We start from the raw sequence: 5266 nt of genomic DNA, 5'->3' as shown, positions 1-5266 counted from the left end.
AGTATTATTAAAAAAAAAAAGGGTCAAACTGCATGGTCCGCCCAGGCCCAGAGCTACTTTGCTGGGTATGATTCTGTGACCTCTTGGGTCTGGAAATGTGGTACTTTGAATGATTAAAAGAGTGAAACGGTCTGAAGTGTGCGCAGGTGTAAAGCAACCTTGCTAGGCATGAAGGTGTGACATCCAGGGCCTGGAAGTCTGGTGGTAGTAGTAGTATGATTTAAAGGCACAAAGTGATTGAAGTGTGCCCAGGCCCAGAGCTACTTTGCTGTGCATGACTGTGGTTGACCTCTTGGCCCTGGAAGTCTGGTGGTAGTAGTAGTATGATTTAAAGGCACAAAGTGATTGAAGTGTGCCCAGGCCCAGAGCTACTTTGCTGGGCATGACTGTGTTTGACCTCTTGGGCCTGGAAGTCTGGTAGTAGTAGTATGATTTAAAGGTACAAAGTGAATGAAGTGTGCCCAGGCCCAGAGCTACTTTGCTGGGCATGACTGTGTTTGACGTCTTGGGCCTGGAAGTCTGGTAGTAGTAGTATGATTTAAAGGTACAAAGTGAATGAAGTGTGCCCAGGCCCAGAGCTACTTTGCTGGGCATGACTGTGTTTGACCTCTTGGGCCTGGAAGTCTATTTCTAGGCTTATATAAAGGGTCAAACTTCTTGAAGTGTGCCCAGGCCCAGAGCTACTTTGCTGGGCATGACTGTGTTTGACCTCTTGGGTCTGGAAGTCTGGTAGTAGTAGTAGTATGATTTAAAGGCACAAAGTGATTGAAGTGTGCCCAGGCCCAGAGCTACTTTGCTGGGCATGACTGTGTTTGACCTCTTGGCTCTGGAAGTCTATTTCTAGGCTTATATAAAGGGTCAAACTTCTTGAAGTGTGCCCAGGCCCAGAGCTACTTTGCTGGGCATGACTGTGTTTCACCTCTTGGGCCTGGAAGTCTGGTAGTAGTAGTATGATTTAAAGGCACAAAGTGATTGAAGTGTGCCCAGGCCCAGAGCTACTTTGCTGGGCATGAATGTGTTTGACCTCTTGGGCCTGGAAGTCTGGTGGTAGTAGTAGTATGATTTAAAGGTACAAAGTGAATGAAGTGTGCCCAGGCCCAGAGCTACTTTGCTGTGCATGACTGTGTTTGAACTCTTGGGCCTGGAAGTCTATTTCTAGGCTTATATAAAGGGTCAAACATCTTGAAGTGTGCCCAGGCCCAGAGCTACTTTGCTGGGCATGACTGTGTTTGACCTCTTGGGCCTGGAAGTCTATTTCTAGGCTTATATAAAGGGTCAAACTTCTTGAAGTGTGCCCAGGCCCAGAGCTACTTTGCTGGGCATGACTGTGTTTGACCTCTTGGGTCTGGAAGTCTGGTAGTAGTAGTAGTATGATTTAAAGGCACAAAGTGATTGAAGTGTGCCCAGGCCCAGAGCTACTTTGCTGGGCATGACTGTGTTTGACCTCTTGGCTCTGGAAGTCTATTTCTAGGCTTATATAAAGGGTCAAACATCTTGAAGTGTGCCCAGGCCCAGAGCTACTTTGCTGGGCATGAATGTGTTTGAACTCTTGGGCCTGGAAGTCTGGTGGTAGTAGTAGTATGATTTAAAGGCACAAAGTGATTGAAGTGTGCCCAGGCCCAGAGCTACTTTGCTGTGCATGACTGTGGTTGACCTCTTGGCCCTGGAAGTCTATTTCTAGGCTTATATAAAGGGTCAAACTTCTTGAAGTGTGCCCAGGCCCAGAGCTACTTTGCTGTGTATGACTGTGTGACCTCTTGGCCCTGGAATTCTGGTGGTAGTAGTAGTATGATTTAAAGGCACAAAGTGAATGAAGTGTGCCCAGGCCCAGAGCTACTTTGCTGGGCATGACTGTGTTTGACCTCTTGGGCCTGGAAGTCTGGTAGTAGTAGTATGATTTAAAGGCACAAAGTGATTGAAGTGTGCCCAGGCCCAGAGCTACTTTGCTGGGCATGAATGTGTTTGACCTCTTGGGCCTGGAAGTCTGGTGGTAGTAGTAGTATGATTTAAAGGTACAAAGTGAATGAAGTGTGCCCAGGCCCAGAGCTACTTTGCTGGGCATGACTGTGTTTGACCTCTTGGGCCTGGAAGTCTGGTGGTAGTAGTAGTATGATTTAAAGGTACAAAGTGAATGAAGTGTGCCCAGGCCCAGAGCCAGGCCTGGGCAGCAGGGGGCGCTCCTGGCCATGCCCAGCGAGTTTCGTGCGAATCGGACCTGGTCCGGAAGAGATACGAAGGGAAAACTCATTACTCGTCGGGGTGGCACATCCAGGCTCTCGACCCTCCCAAAGCGTCCGACCAGGGTGCACCCTGCCGGGCATGGTTAGCCGCCAGCCCCCTTCCTGGAGGTCTGGTTGGCACGGGGTTTTGATTTTTCGGTTTCATATCTCTGGGCTCCTTGGGAGCAGAAAGTCGGTTGAGGGCCCTTTGGAAAGAGCCGGGGCTGCCGTTTAACGCTGTCCAAGCGGCAGGCGAAGCGCACCCACCGTTTTTACGCTATGATTTTTTAAAACCGCCGGGGCGGCAAACACAGGGCCGGTCGGGTTTGAAGACGAATATCTCTTCGGCCCTTGGGAGGAGAGAAGCAGCGCGGGTCACCTTTGAACGCGCTCGCTGCCAGGAACGTCTGGCGTAAAAGTTTCGTGGGAATCGGACGTTCCTAGGCTGAGAAGCGAGCGCCCGCCCTCGGGCGGTCGGGGGCCCCTTTCTCATTCCCCGTCTGGGCTAAAAATACGAGGTCGGACCCGATGGACTCGGGAGACTGGAGAGTACCAGGGAGACCCTGGAAGCAGGCGACCCGACCCACGCTTCGCTGTCTCCTCGGCCCTCGGGAGTAGAAGCGCGGGGACGGTGGCGTGGGCAGCAGGGGGCGCTCCTGGCCATGCCCAGCGAGTTTCGTGCGAATCGGACCTGGTCCGGAAGAGATACGAAGGGAAAACTCATTACTCGTCGGGGTGGCACATCCAGGCTCTCGACCCTCCCAAAGCGTCCGACCAGGGTGCACCCTGCCGGGCATGGTTAGCCGCCAGCCCCCTTCCTGGAGGTCTGGTTGGCACGGGGTTTTGATTTTTCGGTTTCATATCTCTGGGCTCCTTGGGAGCAGAAAGTCGGTTGAGGGCCCTTTGGAAAGAGCCGGGGCTGCCGTTTAACGCTGTCCAAGCGGCAGGCGAAGCGCACCCACCGTTTTTACGCTATGATTTTTTAAAACCGCCGGGGCGGCAAACACAGGGCCGGTCGGGTTTGAAGACGAATATCTCTTCGGCCCTTGGGAGGAGAGAAGCAGCGCGGGTCACCTTTGAACGCGCTCGCTGCCAGGAACGTCTGGCGTAAAAGTTTCGTGGGAATCGGACGTTCCTAGGCTGAGAAGCGAGCGCCCGCCCTCGGGCGGTCGGGGGCCCCTTTCTCATTCCCCGTCTGGGCTAAAAATACGAGGTCGGACCCGATGGACTCGGGAGACTGGAGAGTACCAGGGAGACCCTGGAAGCAGGCGACCCGACCCACGCTTCGCTGTCTCCTCGGCCCTCGGGAGTAGAAGCGCGGGGACGGTGGCGTGGGCAGCAGGGGGCGCTCCTGGCCATGCCCAGCGAGTTTCGTGCGAATCGGACCTGGTCCGGAAGAGATACGAAGGGAAAACTCATTACTCGTCGGGGTGGCACATCCAGGCTCTCGACCCTCCCAAAGCGTCCGACCAGGGTGCACCCTGCCGGGCATGGTTAGCCGCCAGCCCCCTTCCTGGAGGTCTGGTTGGCACGGGGTTTTGATTTATCGGTTTCATATCTCTGGGCTCCTTGGGAGCAGAAAGTCGGTTGAGGGCCCTTTGGAAAGAGCCGGGGCTGCCGTTTAACGCTGTCCAAGCGGCAGGCGAAGCGCACCCACCGTTTTTACGCTATGATTTTTTAAAACCGCCGGGGCGGCAAACACAGGGCCGGTCGGGTTTGAAGACGAATATCTCTTCGGCCCTTGGGAGGAGAGAAGCAGCGCGGGTCACCTTTGAACGCGCTCGCTGCCAGGAACGTCTGGCGTAAAAGTTTCGTGGGAATCGGACGTTCCTAGGCTGAGAAGCGAGCGCCCGCCCTCGGGCGGTCGGGGGCCCCTTTCTCATTCCCCGTCTGGGCTAAAAATACGAGGTCGGACCCGATGGACTCGGGAGACTGGAGAGTACCAGGGAGACCCTGGAAGCAGGCGACCCGACCCACGCTTCGCTGTCTCCTCGGCCCTCGGGAGTAGAAGCGCGGGGACGGTGGCGTGGGCAGCAGGGGGCGCTCCTGGCCATGCCCAGCGAGTTTCGTGCGAATCGGACCTGGTCCGGAAGAGATACGAAGGGAAAACTCATTACTCGTCGGGGTGGCACATCCAGGCTCTCGACCCTCCCAAAGCGTCCGACCAGGGTGCACCCTGCCGGGCATGGTTAGCCGCCAGCCCCCTTCCTGGAGGTCTGGTTGGCACGGGGTTTTGATTTATCGGTTTCATATCTCTGGGCTCCTTGGGAGCAGAAAGTCGGTTGAGGGCCCTTTGGAAAGAGCCGGGGCTGCCGTTTAACGCTGTCCAAGCGGCAGGCGAAGCGCACCCACCGTTTTTACGCTATGATTTTTTAAAACCGCCGGGGCGGCAAACACAGGGCCGGTCGGGTTTGAAGACGAATATCTCTTCGGCCCTTGGGAGGAGAGAAGCAGCGCGGGTCACCTTTGAACGCGCTCGCTGCCAGGAACGTCTGGCGTAAAAGTTTCGTGGGAATCGGACGTTCCTAGGCTGAGAAGCGAGCGCCCGCCCTCGGGCGGTCGGGGGCCCCTTTCTCATTCCCCGTCTGGGCTAAAAATACGAGGTCGGACCCGATGGACTCGGGAGACTGGAGAGTACCAGGGAGACCCTGGAAGCAGGCGACCCGACCCACGCTTCGCTGTCTCCTCGGCCCTCGGGAGTAGAAGCGCGGGGACGGTGGCGTGGGCAGCAGGGGGCGCTCCTGGCCATGCCCAGCGAGTTTCGTGCGAATCGGACCTGGTCCGGAAGAGATACGAAGGGAAAACTCATTACTCGTCGGGGTGGCACATCCAGGCTCTCGACCCTCCCAAAGCGTCCGACCAGGGTGCACCCTGCCGGGCATGGTTAGCCGCCAGCCCCCTTCCTGGAGGTCTGGTTGGCACGGGGTTTTGATTTATCGGTTTCATATCTCTGGGCTCCTTGGGAGCAGAAAGTCGGTTGAGGGCCCTTTGGAAAGAGCCGGGGCTGCCGTTTAACGCTGTCCAAGCGGCAGGCGAAGCGCACCCAC

This window comes from Electrophorus electricus, unplaced genomic scaffold (genome assembly GCF_041902795.1).
Source record: "Electrophorus electricus isolate QZ-2024a unplaced genomic scaffold, ASM4190279v1 Scaffold134, whole genome shotgun sequence".
Lineage (NCBI taxonomy): Eukaryota > Metazoa > Chordata > Actinopteri > Gymnotiformes > Gymnotidae > Electrophorus > Electrophorus electricus.
The sequence above is the reverse complement of the archived record's forward strand: the minus strand, read 5'-3'. Positions refer to the sequence as shown.